This window comes from Anser cygnoides, chromosome 3 (genome assembly GCF_040182565.1).
Source record: "Anser cygnoides isolate HZ-2024a breed goose chromosome 3, Taihu_goose_T2T_genome, whole genome shotgun sequence".
NCBI lineage: Eukaryota > Metazoa > Chordata > Aves > Anseriformes > Anatidae > Anser > Anser cygnoides.
The window spans coordinates 90,218,700-90,237,620 of NC_089875.1; the positions used below are offsets into that span (position 1 = coordinate 90,218,700).

The following is an 18,921-nucleotide window of genomic DNA, read 5'->3' on the forward strand; positions in this document are numbered from 1 at the left end:
AAAACTAGGCAGTTTCTTGTGGTGGCTGTTTTTTCCTGAAAAGAACATCCATGATTATTTTTTGCTGCATTTTTTTAACAGATGTACCGAAGTAAGGAGGTGTGCTCTCCATTCCATCGAGAAAACTCTTATTAGGATGCCTTCCTGGAATGAGGGAAGTCGTTTCAATAAACAGATACCGTCCATTTCAAAGCAGGAGTTGAATCACTGCTTTGGGAGCAAGTTTAAGTGTTTCCAGGTACTTTTAAGTGCGTTCTCCTCAATGTCTCCTCCTGACACGGTTCTGCTTAAGTGTTTCTTGGAGCATTTGGTGCAAAGTTCTACCAACATTAGTACCAGAGATGAAATAACGCTTAGCAGAATATCCTACAGCATGCGATAAAAGTATTGACCTGTGATCTTAACCATGCTCTTTTACAGTCTGGAAAAGTGCCTTCATCAATCTTTTGAAAAGACGAAAGGCCACAAAGTAATTGGTAGTTTGTTTCTTTTTTTTCAATTCCCCGTTTCTTTGTTCTAAGGTACCAACTGTTAGTCATGCCTCTTAAAGTCTGAAGTATTTGCCACCCAAAAAATTAGTTAATTCATGTAGGCTTTTTAAGTGCTAAACTAGTGAAGGTTTATGTAACTTTTCATACTGTATAGGTATCTGTGCATGGTGCTTCCCCAGCTACGTGTTCCTCTGTAACTGATCACAGCTGTATTTGCTGTGTGAAAGGGTCCTCTTAGTTAATAGTTAATAATCCCGGCAGTTGAATTCTCCTGTGTTGTATCTTTTTCTGGCTTCTTTTCTCAATCACTTATTTATTTGCCAATTTATTCTCTTTACTTTCTAAGAATGTTTGATTCCATGATAAATGAACTAACCTCTGAGTCTAACAGGTCTAATGATTTTAACATTTGCCAGGAAGGGAAGCTGTAGGTGAGGAAGTCTACACATTGCGAAGGTAAGTGAGGGGGAGTTTGTATGGAAGGCCATTGTCTTCTGTTAGGTCACTTGTACTTTCTGGGAAAGACAGATATGCTTTTAAGCTTCAAGACTTATGTTGTACGTTGTGAGCACAACCATCACAACTAACCATGCTATTGTGTTTGGAAAGCTGTTATAGTGAGGAGTACCTTCAGAGGGTCTCCCATTTCTCCTGTGTACCTGTGCCTCAAGAAACCCAATGCCTGGTTTTAGTCATGTGATGTAAGAGCAAGAAAATCAGTCAAAATAAGTAAGTCAAAATGATTCTAATAGTTGTTAGCTGGCCAAATCATATTTTGAGACCTGCCAGTAAAGATGATATTGGTACAAGGGCACTGGCCCAAATTACACTGAAGAAGATATGTCTGACTTAAAGCGAAGTAAAGGATGTAATTTGACATGAACGATTTGGTACTGATGTATTTTGCTACTACTGTGCCCACTGAAAAGAAACCACCACACTAGCAGTATTATATACCAACAGTGAAGTAGATAATCCTGAAGATATAAAGAGGATCTTGTGGGAATAAGTACTTAAAGAGTAGTTGGTTAGCCTCATGTCAGTCTCTTTTCTGTAAAGAAATATAATGATCCATTTATTTAAAAATGAATTTGTTTAATCCAAATCAGAGCATGCTAAAGTCAAATCCAAGTTTTACAGATTTGTTTACTTCATGCTTCATTTGTATAACAGTTATTAATATTTATGCAGTTGTGTATTTAATAATTCTGAAAAATAGCCTAAGAAAGGATTCATTTATTTCTGCTTTACGTGATGGTGTACATAGTCTGTTGCAGAAGTAATTCTTGCCATGTTTAATGTGAGAGTAAAACAATGACTTATGTTTATTTGAATTTCTTGCCCTGCACCCTGCAGAGTTGCATGTAGCCGCAGTAACTGGTTTAGTTCAGGGTGTTAGTTATTAACATTTTGTACGATTCACATAGCCAGAAAAGGAACTGCAAGAAGACACCAGCAATTATTTAAATCCTAGTGGCATAGCAAATGGGGGTGGGGGTGGGAGACACAAAGACATACCAGAGGATTAAAAAAAATGCTGGCTGGAGTGAGGAAACTGGAGACCCTCCCAATTAAATCACTGTTGCAACCTTTCCTTTACCCTGCAGCGTAAAATTCTCCCTCTGCTGCCATAATGGTGGTTGGTCATACATTTTAAACTAAAACTATTTATACATGAATTAACTCCTCAACACAGAAATGAATTTTATCAGTTTTCAATTGTGTAAAACTATTGATCTGATTTAATCTTGGTAATCTTTGACAAGCTCAAACAAACATCTGGCCAATATAGTTTTCAAGAGTCATAACTCAATCAAGTGAAAATTGTGTTTCTTTGGGGAAAAAAAAAAGTTATTTCCACATAAAATTTAACAGTTTGGCTATATTGGTTAAGCAAGACTGTCCTGAAAGAGTTGGTTATATTTTTGAGAAGTAATTTTCCTTAACCTTTTAAAGTTCTAAAATAAAACTGCTGATCTGATTTTTGTTGCTTCTCAGTAGCATGCTTAATAAAATTATCTGTTGGCTGAGTTCAGGCCTGGATCTGACTCAAAACTTGAAAACTCAGCAAAGTGATTAAAAAGAAGATTCAGGCACTGATAGGCATTTTCAACTGAATGCAGGTTGACTTCAGAATAATGGTAATTTTCTGTTACTGCAACGTAATCTGTTCCTGGTTACAAAACATTGCAAGAGAAGGTGCTTGGGAGTTCCCCAAGGCATAGCAGTAGACATAAATGTAGCTTATTAAGCCAAAATTTTGTTGGTCTTCTCCTCCCATTAAAAGATAGCAATTTGCTATATAGAGTAGAGCTGTGTGAAGAGAGATAATAGCTTTTCATAAAGCATTCTAAAACTTGGAAGAAAATTTCATAAAAGGATGTTTTTATTATTTGTTTTGTGGCATACAGAAGTTTCTTCAGAACAGAAAAAAATATATTATGATCTGTTCTTTTCCTAAATTAAATTCAAATGTAGAAAATATATTCTTCTCAGCCAGACTTGGATAATGTCATGTTTTCTGGTGGAAAACGTGGTTCTGTTGATGTTTCTCTGACCGCTTCTTCTGCTGATCCATTCCATCAGTAAGTGACTAATCGCTTTCTGAATCATTTTACTAACTCAGAAAACAGAGACAGAGATTTTTGCCAAAGCCCCATCGTTCTCCCACTGCTTTTTGCCTGGCCATCTGGGCTTCAGGGAGAACAAGAAGTGACAAGTGCACTCTGTGTCTACAAGTTTAAACACTCTACTGATGGGGGGAAAAAAAAGACCTTTCCATGTATCTAAAAAAGGAAATTAAACAAGAGTCCTGCAACAACTGATAATCTGTTAGCATTTTAGGAAAAACACAAGATCCCAAAAATTGCAGGTAGCTTTTGTGGCAGTATAAAGAGAATAATTGCTATGGCCATCTTTAAAAGGAAACTGAAATGGAGCAAATTTTGCAGCTGAACTCAAGACCTAATTCTGCCAGTCCCACTGAGCGGTAAGTAGCTCTAATGGCATTATTTAAGCAAAACCACTTCAACTGACTTTTTGAATGAAAAGTGGGGGTGAGGGGAAGGAGGGCATTTCCTTTAGTAACACCAAAAAAAGTCTCGTCTTCTGAGCAATCTTAAAATTGAACTGTATGAAAGTAAAAAACATCACCATGTGAAATTTAGTTTTGATTTGACTAACTTATGGTGCTTTCAAATTTGCATGCTATGCATGGTCAGCACGTCTTGCATGCTTGTTTTGTTGAGCTGGGAAGTACATAATAACTTGAAGGAGAAGTTGATTTTTACTATCCGGTAGAAAGGAAGCAGTGTTACTCTACGTAGATAGGATGGAAACTAAGGCTGATAGCTGTTGTGAAGGAATTAATTATTTACCACAGCCTGATTTGCCCTTGAGTCCATCTCAGCCATTACCTTCATCATCACTGGCATTCATTTTGTGCAGTTAAGATCTGCTTCTGCAGCCAGCTGGCCTCACTGGAGGTGTGAGACTGAAGCTGATGATTTTTAACTATCTGTAACTGGTTCCATGGTAAGCTGAAGTATCATTCATTGGGAATGGTTATGGAAAGGCCTAATTGCTTGTCTTGAGTGTTTTTTTTATGAGTGCAGTCTCTTTTTTCTTTCAGATTCATAGATGTGCATAATTTGGAGTCTGTTTCCCATGCAGTTACTTATGTTAATATTTTCTGCTATGAAAATAGCTTTGCTCAAGCTTAAAGGCCCTTGTGTGAAGAGAATGAGAAACCAGGCTATTTGAATTGTCAATATATAGCTGACAGTTGCTAGGCATCTCTGCATGGTGTTGAAAGGAGAGAGAAGAGGCAAATATGAGATGTTAATAGCAGTAGAGAAGGATCAGATTGTAGAAGAATATCCGCACAGGGATAGTGATGTTAATCTAATATCTCTGCGTGTAGTCATGTCGATGCTGATGGATCTTTAGGCATCTATTGAGCACTAAGCATCTGCTCAAGTATTTTGCTGTAGTGTGACCTAACGCCAAATCTGTGAAGGAGATGGCTTGGGGCAAAGCTGTGGTGTCATATAACTGGTGAAACACGTGTTTCCAGCAACAGGACCTGTGGCTCTCCATCCTGGGCTGAAGCTCTCTGTCCCCTGGGAGATGTTTTGGTCTGAATTCCTGTGGGCAGAGGGTGGGTGTCAGCCTGGTCCCACCTTCTATCACAGAAAGAGAAAAAGAATAAAAATCATGCTTACTCCCTTGTTTTAAGAGAAAATGGTCAGCTTTTTGTGGCCTGCCCACCTCGTCTGTCCTCTGTCATTCTCAAAAGCTGAGAACAAGGACTGTGCAATGACTGTGAGGCCATGAAAGGCTTAGGCAGAAAACAGCTACCAAGCAGCTGCGTATCCACGGTCTATGTGGTTGCCTGGGTGCAGCCAGTGCCAGAATGAGGAACGAGAGGGTTTTAATGTGAAAAATGGACCTGCGTGGGCAGACCTGTCTCTAGAGCCGGGCAGCAGCTGAAGTTTTGACTACTCTAGTCAAAGGGTGTGCAGAACATGTTCACTCAAGCTTAGATGTGATAGATATCTATAACTTTGCATACGTTCTCTGGATTCAAAGTATCCCCTTTTTATGGAAAAGGAGCTACTCTGTGAAAATCAATCCACAGCCGTCTTGCTCAATCAATCCAAAGAACACACTAAACTCACGAGCCACAGGAGCTGTGGTTTCTACCCTAGCTCTCCTCTTAACAGGGTGCTAACATCAAAGGTTACTTTTGACCATCGAGATGCCAATGAGTGGTCAAAACGCAAGCAACCACTTTGAATTGCTGAAATTGAATTGCAAGTAGCAGCTGGCTTCACTTCTAACTGAGGATCCAATGTTAAAAAAAAAAGGGGGGGGGGGGGACCCAGACCAAACAAAATTCCAAACTAAATCCATCTGTCTGCGTCTGCTCAACGAAAGCTAAATGCTAAGCGTGGCTCTTTGAAGCTTAGATGAATGTTTCACTGTTCAGAGAACGTGCGGCCTGTACAAACACACTTGTACGAGGGCGGATGTCTTCCTACAGGAGGGAAAAAATAAACCTCTCTCTGCAGGTTTCGTCTTCCTCCTTGGTGCCTGTTTTAATTCTTCTGAGTCGGGAACTGGGAGCGCAGGCGGGTGGATAGCGAGCAGCTCTCGCCCCGTGGCGTTTCGGCTGAGTCATGAGGTACGGCCACGGGGCTTTGTCTCGGGGCACTGGGCAAGGAGGCCGATGTTTGCAGCACAAAAGCAGGGATTTGGAGTTTGTCACGGGGCAGCGCTGGCTGTGCCCGCTCCTGCGACAGCAGGAGGCCGCAGCCGGCCTCTGCCCTGGTGAGGCTGCCCCACAGCCAGCACCCATCCTATTAGCTGCCCCACAGGCAGCTCACATGCCTGGGAGAAGGCCCCAGGGGCAGAGCAGATAAAGCAGTCTTAAAAAAGTAGATAAGTCTTTTTCCCCTAGCACACAGACTGTGTAAGTGCTGATCGTTGAGGAGTCTCAAGATCAGTAAGCTGACAATTAGCCCGATCAATGAATACTGTTTATTTTCACTTTTCACAGAGCAAAAAGCGTCTTTCCTGCACTTGAATTTGATCTGAGAACTGCTCTCAAATTAAGAGGCCTCAGTCAGGCTGCAAAGGGTACTTTGGGGCACTTCACCCCCACACGGTGTGTTTGAAATCACTGCCTCCAGCTGTAATAGTGTCTGAGAGCCTTTGCTTGCAATGACAATGGCTTAGAGTTGAACCCTCACCCTTAATATCATCCTCAAAAGAAAGAGGTCCAAGGGTGGCTCTGCTCCTGTAGAGGAGGAGACCTACTTGACTCCTTTGGAGTGAAAAATGAACTGAAATAGGTTGGCAGAAACGTATCGGTTTATGCTATATTAACAGTGCATTAATAAAGTGTGAAGAGCTAGCGTTTGTGCATCCAGTGTTATCCATCCGAACAACTTCATGTGCTTCCCAGGTGTCTTGGCAAAATGGTGCCTCACTGTCTTATTTGGGTGTAACATCCCATGGGTACGAGGCAGCTAACTGAGGTGGGGGCTACTGGGGAGTGGGCACAAGTATGGAGAATAGCCTGCTCTTCACAACCCACATGCCATGCGGAGGGCTGTCTGCAGCCCCAGTGCTTCAGAGAGGTCAGCTTGTGACAGCTAGATTATCACTGATACATGCTTTCAGTCCTAGATAGAGAAAATCGTTCACCTCTGATCTTACTTTCCTTTGCCAGGCTGCGTATGCGTTTGGTTCCCTTTTGAGAAAGGCTCTTGCATCTGGAAACTCGGTAGCACAGGAGGGGAACCAAAAGCTAAGCACTGTGGTGCAGCGATGAGCAGTGGCGCTGGGAAGGGCTTCCCACCACGTGGTAAGGCTTTCTCCAGGAAAAGCCTTTTGCAAGTGCTTTGTCAGCTGTCTGCTTAAAGTCAGCCTCGTGTTTCGTATTTAAGTTAAAAATGACAGATTCGTTAAGGATGTCTGTATGATGCAGGCCTGGCTTTACAGTTAGGTGGCAAATTGGCACTTACATGCTGAGTTTCTAGTGTAGTCTAACTCTACTTAGTATTTGGGAAAAGAAGATAGTATCTAAACTCTTATTTTCTCTATAGTAGGTGAGTCCATCATGTGACTCTTCATAGTAATTAGATATTTGACATCCACACGTTGCAGCTATTCACTTTTACAATAAGATTCAACAAAGCATAAAACATGAGACAGGCAGATACAGGTACAATGACTTAAATTGTCTTGCTTAGCAAGGAGGAAGGAATTAAAAGACAGAAGTTTGTGTGTTGTATTGCTCATAGTAATTCCCAGTGTAGGAGTTTTTGTGGGTATCTGACTTGTAGAGCCAAGTGATGAATTTATTCTGGTTAACTTTATTTTGGGTGACTAAGCTTTCTGTCATTTTATTCCACCAAACCATGGAGGTGAAAAACTTACTGCACCTGTGGCTAGTGTTTACATTTACATTTGTATTTGATCTCACATGCACTGCAAACAGTGACTTCCCAATGATCAGGGCTGCACTCAGTGTTCTTTCTGCTGTCCGGTTGAAAAGGGCTTAGGATGGTTGCTTTGTGTAGGTGCATTAACTTCTTTTTTTTTTAACTTAGCACTTCTTGTTACACTCTGAACAAATGTTAACGCTGCAGTAGAAACTGTATATACATCACCTTCACCACAAAAGATGTTACGCTGATAAACATTTTGCTTGCATCTCCAGCTGCGGTGATATGAGGCCTGCTTTATAATTCACCCATTGGGAATTTTGTGTCTATTTCGAAGACTCTGACATGCCTATTGGAAGGTAACTGAGAACTGTATACTGAGGCTCTGAAGTACAGCGATGACAGATTGTAGGATTTTTGATATTTGTTTTTTTTAAACCTTGTGGGTACTTTTGTTCTGAGACCTGCCTAGCATGTCGTAAGAACGACAGTGTTATAAATCATGCCGTCCTACATAATCACCATGGTTTACCTTAATAACCCTTGTAAACCAGTTCCACCGTTGCTTGAATGGTAGCTGGAGTCTTTTCTATTCTGCTCAGAGTAGCAGGATAGAACCATCTCAAGCCACCCTATGCATACTTTAAGGTAAGATGCTGGCGATATGCTGTGCATTATGCTGGGTATCACTGGTAATCTCTGTCTGCAGTGAGAAACAGACTTGGTCTTTTTAGCAAAAAGGCTTGTGGTTTCTCTTTTCTTTTTCAGCCTGTACTTTCTGCATTTTTAAAAAAGGAGTGCTCTGGTCTCATTCACAAACGGGTAGCTTCGGGGAGATGTTCCTATGCCCTATAAATAGCAGGGGAAGCCCTGTGGTGAGCGCGACGTAGGCGTTGCCTGGCGTTCCAGGCGTGAGCTGCGTTCAGTTTCTCTGAGCCTACCCAGAGAGAAAGTGCCTGGGGTACTTTCATTGCTGCCATTTTGTCATCTCCAGTGACTCCGTCAGCAGCTATTTGGAAACGGTGCTGGTGACTGAAGTGATCGCTTCAAAGCCATGGCACATAACGCTGGGTTCATTGAGGCATTTCTGTGGTTGTTGCTTATTCAACGTACTAAAAGAATGAATTGAGTAGAAAATAAAGACAACGTAATCAGGTGTACTTGTTCCATATTGCCGTTAATAGATCAATGGGCGTACCTGGGTGTTGCCTCTTGCTGCTTGTATACGTTGAGCTGGTACTTGTTAAGTCCCAATCCCCATTAGCAGGCATTGTATATGTGCACAGCAAGAAAAGAGGAGGGGCAGAAAAAGAAAGTGTGTGTATGTGTGTATAAATTCCTGAATCGGAACTCAGAATTAAGAGACTACAAAAGCTGTGACAAGCTTAGGGTGCTGTTGAGGTGACTAAGATGGGCTGACCTTGCCTAGTCGTGTACACAGTAGAAAGTGAGTTTAACATTGTAAATCACAATCCTTCCCTTGTGCATATTGCCATTGACTTTTTTGCTGTGTAATGAATACCTAAGAATTAGCATTGGAGAAATAGACTTGCCGTGGGCAAATACTCAGAGACTTTTAAAGAGGTACACGTAGCTTCATAAAGTTTAAGCATGAAATACCAGTCTGGGCTTCTTAGGTCTGTCTGTAGCACGTGACACGGCCTTGTTCAGCTTTGATGGTTATAATGGCCACGTTGCTTAGCTGAGAGAATAATTCAGGGTACAATTTCACTTTGTAGCTAATCTGATGTAACTGAGCTTTGCCACCTAACCCCACGTCCTGTGGGTTGAGTCTGGGGTTGTGTGGCCTTGGAGTTAATTGGGTCAACCAGATAATTGGATAGCTTCAGTGCTCTCACACCCCTTTCAGCCATACAGTCGTTAGATCCAAAGCAGGAAATACTTGGATAGATTAGAGGAGGAAAGCAATTCTGCTGGCAGGTATTGACAGCTGCATAGGTTTAGCTTTTGACACGGAGTGACACCTTTCGACTCCCTGAACTCAGTTGTGTGCTCAAGAGAAGGGATTACAACTCATTTTGGAGTACACATTTTTTCCTGTCCTATTCTGGGGATTGTTAACGTAGTTCCAGCTGAGCCCAGGGAGGAATGATTAACAGCTACATCTTCATTGCCTCTTGCTGCAAAGGTCAAAGCAGAAGCGGTTGCATCAGTGCTGAATGTACTGCCGCTGGTGCAGGAAGCTGTCTGTACCCCTCCTCTATTGAACAGTTAGCTTCCCCTGCCCCGATTCCTGTCTGCCTCGCAGGAATGCCGTTACCATGAGCTGTTTCTAAAGAGGATCCCGGGAGGAAAGGAGAAAGCGTGTGAGCAAGAGTTTCTGCTTCCTCGGTTCGTGCGGGCGTGTACGTGTTGCTGGGTGGCATGACTCACCGTGCGGCCCGATGAAGTAAATGGGGATGTGCGAGCTCCCAAAGCCAGCACAAAGTATTTCCCTTAAATAGTGATTCTGCACTTTAATGACTCTGCAGAGCTAAATTTAGAGGCGGATCTAAGATGTGCTTTGTAAAAAGCAGCGTTTCTTTACGACTGCCGTTCCCCCACACGCACGCTGCCGAGCCACGATGCCTGCGTGCGCTCCTGCGAGTCTTGTGGCAGCGCTCGTACCTCTGCGTGGTGTGCACACAGAGAGGGCTTTTATGGTGACTGACAGCGTACGTACATAAAACAGCTGGGGGCTGATTTAATATCCTCTGCGCTGAATTGAAAACAGCGTACGGGATAAAAACCTCAGAGCGTGCTTTACACTTCGGGTTGCCTTAGGAATTGGATAAAATGTGGTGTGGAGGTTGCCCGTTCACTCAGATGGGCCTCTGAGGTCTGTCTGCTTTACTCTACAGGGATCCTGTGGTTCCTGTTCACGGTTTCAGCATTACATGCTGTCTCCTGCCGAGAGAAGAAAAGTTCCTGTTCCAGGCAGCAGAGGACAGTAACTCATGACTTGCTCATATGAATCAGTTTGCAGTTTTTTTTCTAACCTGTACTTTTTTTTTTTTTTTAACCTTTTATTCTGCCTTGTGGCACAGCCACATCCCTAAGCTAAAGGATCGGTCGCCTATAGTTTGTATTTCCGCCGCCTCTCCTCCCCTCTGTATCCTCTGCCTCTGTTCCCCAGGGCTGTGGCAGAGCCGGGCAGGGTGGCATGTCGGCCCTGGCTCCCTTCCTTCACAGATCTGGCCTCAGTGCTGACTCAGCACGCGTTCCACGTTTAAAGGGGACGAAGTCTACTTTATACAGCACGTGTGATACCGGCTTTTAACCCCTGAAACACCGTTCCTCTGTGGATTGCCTCACAAAACCACACCTGCTGTTTTTCACAAGAGTTGTTACGGAAAGGGACTACGAGGAGTACCAGCGCGTGTGGACTGACCTCCCACGTAACATCACTTCCCTGATAGTCCTTGTCAAGGTAGCGCTGCCCGTGGGAAAATCAAGCACACTGTTATTTTAGCATTCTTCTGGTTGTTGAGAAACCAAGCGTGTTTTCCAGCATTTCATTTTGATAAGAAACCAGTACTGGATGAATGCTTTATAACATGATGCTAGGAATCCATGCAGTTCCTAATGCTTCTAGCATAACCTGCTATATGTAGTGGCAGGAGGAGTTTGTGGTACAAAATTTCTTCTCCCTCTTTCATTTGTAGTCTAACTCCTCCTTGGTTAGAGTATAGGAGTGATTGTCCCATTTCCTTCCACACCTCTGTTACACACAGCTATCCTTCAGTTCTTCAATAAAATGTACTCGGTCATCTAGTGCAAAAGATGGAATTTACACTGTGAGGTGCACTATTAGTGGCTGAAGTATTCTTGAATTTCTATTCAGATGTGACTATTACCACTAATAAGATTGACCTCCAGCTAATATAAACATATTGAAGTCCTTGGGGAGATTTCCTTACCAAGCTAAACAAGGTGGGCAGGATTTATGGTATAAGAAATTCATTCATGATCGTTCAGCTCTTCTGTGTAATGTAAACCTGTGGAAATGAAGGCTTGAAGGGACTTTGAGATACCAGACCCATAAATCAGGAAGTATCAGTTATACTTGAACCATTCCTGATACGTATTGAGCTGCTTGTTAGAAGTAGGGGGGTTGGGAGGTTCCACCATCTGAGCACAGAATCCGTTCCAGTGCTTTTATTCTCCATCATTTTCCCTAAATATCTATTTTGCATCTTCAGGAGAAGCCCAGTTCCTGACTCCGTGCAAGAAGAACACTCCTTGTGCCTCTCTCTCTGCAACACCCTTTTTAAAGCTGCTATCCTCTCTTCCCACAATTGGAGGACTGTTGTAAGCTAAAAATTAATATCAAATATGCTTCATAGACCAATTAAAATTTTTGACTTCTGGATTGTGTCACATCTTGAGGGGTGACTCCTAAGCTGGACAAAGTATCCAAGCAGAAGCTTTCATCAGTGCTAAGTAGAATGGAAGGTTTATTTCATGTATCTTCCAACACTTCTGTTTATACACCTCAGTATGTTTGCTTTTTTCACAAGAGTATGGCAGTGTTGACTCATGTTCAGCTTGTGATCCACTCTAACCCTAGGCCGTTTTCTACAGGATTGCTGTTCAGCTGCTGTTTCTCCTGTGTTAGTGCAGTGAACTGCAAAACAACAAATATTAATCTTGATTTATTTCCTAATTATTGTAGACCATTTCTCCAGCTTGCTCATGTTACTCTGAATCCTGCTCTTGACCTCTGAAATGCTTAATCCCCCTCCCAGCATGCAATTTTAAATCACTTTTGTATGTATTTATAGCTGTATATCTGTATGGTGGAATAATGTCATTCCACACAAACAGATGTGGTACAACCTTCCACAGTGATGCTACCAATTACTTTGTGTGTGTGTGCCTTTTTCAGCTGGTCTCTCACCTCCATTATTTTGTCCAAAGTTTGCTGAGCTTAGTTCTGCAAGCTGCGTGCAAGGAGTGTCAAATCTTCCCCTAAGTTAAATAAATCCACATTTCTCCATGCATGAGCCTGTTAAACCTGTCACAGTAGAAAAGATGAGTTTGATGCAATCTGCTCCTAACAAGTCTGCAGCTGTTACTTATCAACCCATTATCTTCTTAAAACTAGTTCATTTGTTCCAATATATTTTTCCAGGAATTGAAATTAGGCAGACAGCTCCATAAATGCCCAGCTTGTGCATGCATTTTCTTTTTTTATTCAATTTGGGGATTTTTTTCTACTTTTCCAGTGTTCTGGAACCTTCTCCATTCTGTAGTTTTCAGAGATAATCAGTAGTGGCTCCAAGATAGCTTTGCCTGGCCAAATACTTCAGAAAGACTGTATTAGTCAGCTAACTAAAAGAGAGATTTTTTAGGTAAATGGCCTCCTGTTTCTAACAAGTACACCCTGCCCCCACATCAAGTTCTTTCTCCTTTTGTGTTTAGTTTTTTTGTTTGTTAAGGTTTGTTTGCTTGTTTTCTAGCATAATTAAATGCGGAGCACTCCTTCATCTGTTGATGTATTGCTTTTACCAAGCAGGTCCCGTTGTTTGTTGCCAGTTACCAATAATCAACTTCTATTTCTCCCATAATTTAACTACCAATAGCCTCGAAACTTTTTATGTCATCACGTCCAAACTCATGATCCTTCCTTTACAGGATTTTCTTTCCAGAGACTAAGCCAAACTACCTTTCAATCAACTCAATATAGATTGAACAGGGCAAGTGTAAGTACTTTTCCAGATCTAGATTTATTCCCATAGTTCTCTGAAACCTTTCCAAACTTTGTATGCTTCAAATCTAAAATTGCTGAATAAATGTCAAGCATATACTAAACTAAATCTGAGCGTGGCTGCTGAAGGACCCAATCTGCACCGCTTCTGGTGACTGTGGTTATCACATAGCAAGAATCCCTTAAGTGTGATTGCAGTGGAAGCTGATCCACAGCATGAGTGATGCCAATGCTTGAAGCCACAGCAACATCAGGATGGGAGAGATCAAGGTGGGAGAGTGGAAATACGGATGGCACTTCATCCAGAGGAATATCTGGACGTGTCTGCACCATCCTTACTAGTACAAGTCTCAGGGACTGCCGCCTTCCTCCTTTGACCAATCTATCCACTCTCCGTTTGTAGCGGACTTGAGTGGTCTGCACCAAAAGCTCCTTTATGTTTTCTCTCCCTTTCAGCCTTCAGCAGCATCTCAAGTTTTCTTTCTTCATGTAAAGCAACCCCCTTCTAGGAAATCTACCTTTAAACTTTGCCTCCTTCCTTGAAAATGTGTTTTTTTCTTGGGTCAGTAGGAAGACAGAAGGGGGGAATGCTAAAGGTCTGCAAGATGAGAACAGGGAATTTTAGCTTTTCTGTCGGTGAACTTCCAGCTTGCTGGGTGCATGAGCCAGCTCCAAAGGCAGTAAAATTAACCTTATGCATGGACGTTCAGCAAAGCTATCAGAGTATATAGCTCAGTTGCTGGTGAGGGCTCAGCAGAAACCTTTAAAATGTGTGGTCAGTGAGTGAGGAGTTGAGGTACCACTTTAAAGTTTCATCTCAGACTTATCAGCGTGAAAGTATGAATCAGTTGCTTAAGGCAAAATGACTATTAGCACAGGAGACCAGAGCTTTAAAATGGAGTTTTGGAAGAGAAGTTCATGATAAATAAAGAACAAGAGCCAAACTGACCTTACCCACTGGATTTCTGTTCAGTACCTGACTCTGTCTGTATGTACAGTGCTCTATTTTTTATACTCACATTTAGGCTGTGCTTTGAATTGAACTCCTAGAAGGCCTTATCAGTTACCTTCCTTTAGGATGTCCAAAATGTGGTGGGATGCAGTGAAAATGTGATCCCATTCAGGGAAAAGGAGTAAATGCCCTGGCCTCTTTGCTGTTGCAAAACACTAATGTAAAACCACAGAACAGTTTAACAAATTACATTGTTTCTCTGTAATAGTGGTGGTTAGTTCGTCAGCCCTTCACCTTTATTCTGCATCAGTGTCTAGTAACAGCTCTTCGCCTGGAGCCAGGTCATCAGCTGGTGTAAATTAGCCTAGCCCTAGTGAAGGATGTGAAGCTTTGTCAGGTAGCTACACGTGAAGGGTCTGTTCTTGGTAGAACTAAAGCAGCGATTGCCTCTTGGATCTGATGTCCTTGAGTTGTCCGCATGTATCTGTTCAGTTCCAGGAAAAAAATAAAAAAAAAAAAAGAAGAAAGAAGGCTTACTGAAGCAGCCATACGTGAGGTTCATTTCTTCTCAATTGAAACACTTCTACCCTAAATCAGATGCTTTCCTCTTCTAGTTCAGTAATACAGGGCTCCACAGAACAGAAGTTTTGGCAAAGGAAGGGAGGTTTCAATACAGCATCTGCAGAATGTCCCTGCCCACTCTGGTACAAAACCTTCGGTGGTGTAACGGTTCAAGTGGTACTAAACATTCAGTATAGATGAGCCTTCTTATGCTGAGGATAAACGTGGTTTGAAAAGACTTTTTTAAAAGCAGACTGTCCTCTGAGCACTAGTACTTCACTAGTTGCAAGTGCTGTAACTGGAAGAGTACTGCTTCCCCCAGGAATCTTGTTTTATGGGAAGCAATACCTTCTTAAGAGGCTCACTAAGTTATTCAGAAACTTTTGAAAATGTAGATGTTTATTTATCCCAGTAATACTCTCAATACTGTTTGAAGGCCACTCTCCTGTGCTTTCTACTACCCCGTTTTCTGAATCTGTAAGCAAGGTCAGCTTTGAGATCAGGCAAGGTTGTTCAGGGCTTTATCCGGTCCAAGTCTTCCAAGAACAGAGGGGTTTATTTTGTGCTCTCTCCTGAGATTGTAACTTAGAGAGTATATATTGTTGTCTCTTCCCTTTACTAAGTGATTTCATTCATATAAAAATACCGGCTTCTAATACAGAACTAAATAACTTTCAAACTTTTTTTTTTGAAGTAGGTTCTCTGTCTAATCTCTTGCTGTGTGAATAGCACAGTTATTCTGTTGTTCTTATATTTATTAAACAAATGAATGTAAATTCTGCTAGTAAGTATCAGGATGATGTAGGGAAAAGGATTTCATAGCAGATGTAGTTGCTTTTTATTCCTATTATGAACCAATGCATTAAACGAGTACAAATGGAATTAAAGCTGTGTGCTCATGGTATAATTTGTTGAACATTTGGACTAATGTACATACGGTTAAAATTGTAATGTTGGGATTAGAAAGTATTTCACAGTAAGAATGAGGTTAATTGTATTACAGAATAATGTTGTGTACCAGAATCAGTTTTTGCTAATCACCAATTACAATTGATAATTTGGGATTACTTTTCCACCACTGTTTCCGAAAGCGCCCTCAAGAAATCTTAGTGCCTCTTCCATACACAGGGAGCTTGATAAACTGCATGTATCAGATCTGTGTTTAAAGTCTCGTGCTTCTGAAGTCTGTTTGCTTACACTCCTGGACAACCTTGTTCACTGCCGTTGAAACAGTCGTGTAAGTGCTGGCTACCTTCATCTTTGCACAGGAGTCTAATCAGAAAGATGCCACTTCCACGTGTATGTGGAGGAGAGTGTTAAAACTCTTTAGAGGTGCTCGATGAGAACATTTTTGATTTCCTGGTGTGATTTCACTGACTATGGCTGTGTTCTAAGATTATAGCACATTCCTTGTGCTCTGTAGCCACACAATAAAATGAAAGTAATGCTGTTGTAGTTAGTGTGATCTCAAAATCCAGTTAAAGTTTGTATTTAAAAGTTAGACTATTTGGCTCAGATATACTGACAGCATAACTGCATTTTAATATCACTTTATCTGAGATTCAAAACCTTTTAAAAGTGGTGTTTATTCCATAGGTTCCCACAATACAGATGCTTTAGCGAACACTGGTATGTATTCTTACACTGCAGGCATGTCTGGACGTAGGTTATTTCAGTTTAGCATATGCTCACTAATGGTCAGGGGAGAATGAGTGATTTTTCCCCACAAAGTCCACTTATTTCTGAAGCCAGGCTGGATTTACTAAGCAAGACTCCAAAGCCTGGAAGACCTTGAGTTCTTGAAATCTCTTATCTCTGTTTCTTCGTAAGTTTTTTTTTTTTTTAATCAAAGAGATTAGTTTTGCCTAATGAGCAGAATCTAAAAATTTGTAACAGGCTAAATAGGCTAAATAGGCTAAATGTATGCAAATGCACCGAGGATTTAGTCCAGTATATGCCTATTTGTGTTAGTTGAGAGGATTCTGCAGAACGCGTTTCCACAGAATTATGTGAGGCTACTCCTATATCTGAAGCTCCCCAGCTGTATAAATATTTGGGAGATTGATAATAGGAATGTTCCGCTAATAGAATGGACAATGAAAGATAGACTAGTTGTTGAGAGAGTAAAAGCATGTAGTGGACTGATTAAAGAGGAAATAATAAAATTCTTTTGAAAATTCAATTAAATAAATGGAGGGAAAAAACAACTCTTGAAGGCTTTTAACTAGGACATGGCTAAAAGGTTGTCCAACACATTCAACGACTTTCAGCTATGTACGTAGGACAGGAATTGCTGTCTTCAGAAACACATAGTTCTAAATGCCTGTATTTATGAAATAGTCTTTTAAACATGTCCCTCAAAAAAAAAGAAATGTGCAGTTTATTATGGGCCACGTCAGAAATCAGTAACACATTTCCTTTCTCCTCCCCCATTGCGGCAGAAGTCACTGAAAATTTTAAACTACATTTTTGTAGAATGGATACTTTGTCAGATTGGTGCATTAAAAATACCCCCTGCTGGCATACACATTTCAGAAGCTAACTCAAAACAATTCTGTAAAGTAAAGCTTTTTAGCTGTGTTTACAAACCGCCTTTGCTTTATAAGAGCCCCCAAAAGCTAGCTTTCTTACCAATTTTAACCTTTGTTCCTGAGCCATGAAATCACTTTATGATAATGCATTTCCATTTTAAAGAAAAGGGCTCCTTCTCCCTTTCCCTCAGTCTGCCGCTGCTGACTTCCTACAAAATACCTTCACGAATTTTACACCTGAATGTAAGTTTTGAGAAAAGCTGAACCCTCTCTAGCTTCCCCCCCCCCATCATTTTCTGTGTTTTTATTCGTCTCCTCCTCTCTCTGTGACCTTATTCCTCTCCTAAAAATGACTGAGTTTATTTAATAATGTCTGAACATGTTTGCGGGTTTTACTCAGTGAAACTGAGTTTTTGTGTAAAAGGCGTATTCTAAATTCAACATCTTCTCTAATACGTGTCATTTCTCAAAATTATGTTTGTTTGTTTGTTCTTTCCAAATGCACTTTTATTTTTTAAATCTTCCATGTGGAAAAACACCAAATGGAAACCTTGTGCTTCTGAAACAGTCCATGCAGTACTAAGCTTGCTGCTCTCTCTGCTGTGCTGAATTTGATGCTGGATGCATCTCAGCTAGGGACACTTGGAGACAAGTGAAAGTGTAGATTCATCAGGTGGGTTCTTTGGTTTGATTTCCTTATTTTTTGTTGGCTGGGGGCTTTTTGTTTGTTTTTTGAACAAGAAGCTGTTTTTGTGTTTTACAACTGCCAGCTGGAGACCATACCAAAAAAAAAATGAATGAGATTATAGTTGGGTATATGTATAACGATTTACAACACAGGTGCATCAAGAAAGACGAAAAGGAATATATGTATGAAGGAGGAAAACAGACCATGTAGGTTTGTTTCCTTTGCAGATCATTTTAAAAGAGCCAACAAAAATACTTGTTCATCTTCTTAGCTTAATTTCGCTTAAAAAGGTGTGTGTGATGTTGAATAATTAACGGATTTTATTCAGTTAGAGGTGAGTAAACGGTGGATTTTCTTACTTCAGTTAGAAGTGAGTAAAGGATGGAGGCAATCCATAGGAATCATGAGGGCTTTTATTTCTGATGGTGTGGGTTGTTCCATGACTCCTTGCCATCAGTTTCAAAAATAATGGGTTAAGGTTGTCAGTGGCTCTCATCAGCAATTTTCACACGTGAAAACACAGAAGAGGGGCACATTGTGCACTTTGGGATTCTGGCACAGAAATCAGATCCTCGATGCCTCAGTGATTCTTTGGCCACATCTGAAACATTTGGGACGCGAACATTTGGGATGCCTCTCCTCAAGGTGTCTACCTCGATTTGTGCGACTTCTGAGCCAACTTTTTCTTTCTGGGGCTGCAAAAAAAGACCAAAAAAGCTGGCTTTAAAGAAAAAAACACAACGCTGCTGCCTCCTGGGGCTCACTAAACCCCCCCCCCGTGCCTCTGCTCCCTCCCCGGGGGTCTCGCAGCCCCCTCAGGCCCGTCCCTGCCCCGCCCCCCCCAGGCCCGAGGCCGCCGCCCTGTGCCCGCGCAGCGGGGCCGGGCCGAAGGGGGCGGGGCCGCGGGGCCGCCGGGAGCGGTGACGTGTCCGTTAGGCCCCGCCCCCGGCGCAGGGTATATAAGGGGCGGCGCTCACGCCGTCGGTCTTTTTCGCTCCGGGTTCGCCGACGTCGAGCAGGTGAGGCGCGGCCGCC

General features: G+C 41.8%; 1 protein-coding gene across 4 annotated transcripts in view; it reads left to right on the plus strand.

The window, feature by feature from the left end:
* The window catches only part of SLC17A5 (solute carrier family 17 member 5), a 43,219-nt gene that overhangs the window by 23,405 nt on the left and 893 nt on the right, over window positions 1-18,921 (plus strand). For 3 of the 4 annotated variants that reach the window (XM_048077453.2, XM_066994671.1, XM_066994670.1), the window contains exon 12: window positions 82-18,905. The gene's annotated coding sequence lies outside the window, so the exon portion shown is untranslated. The remainder of the gene's footprint in view (window positions 1-81; window positions 18,906-18,921) is intronic. The other variant, XM_066994669.1, reaches the window with a different exon arrangement.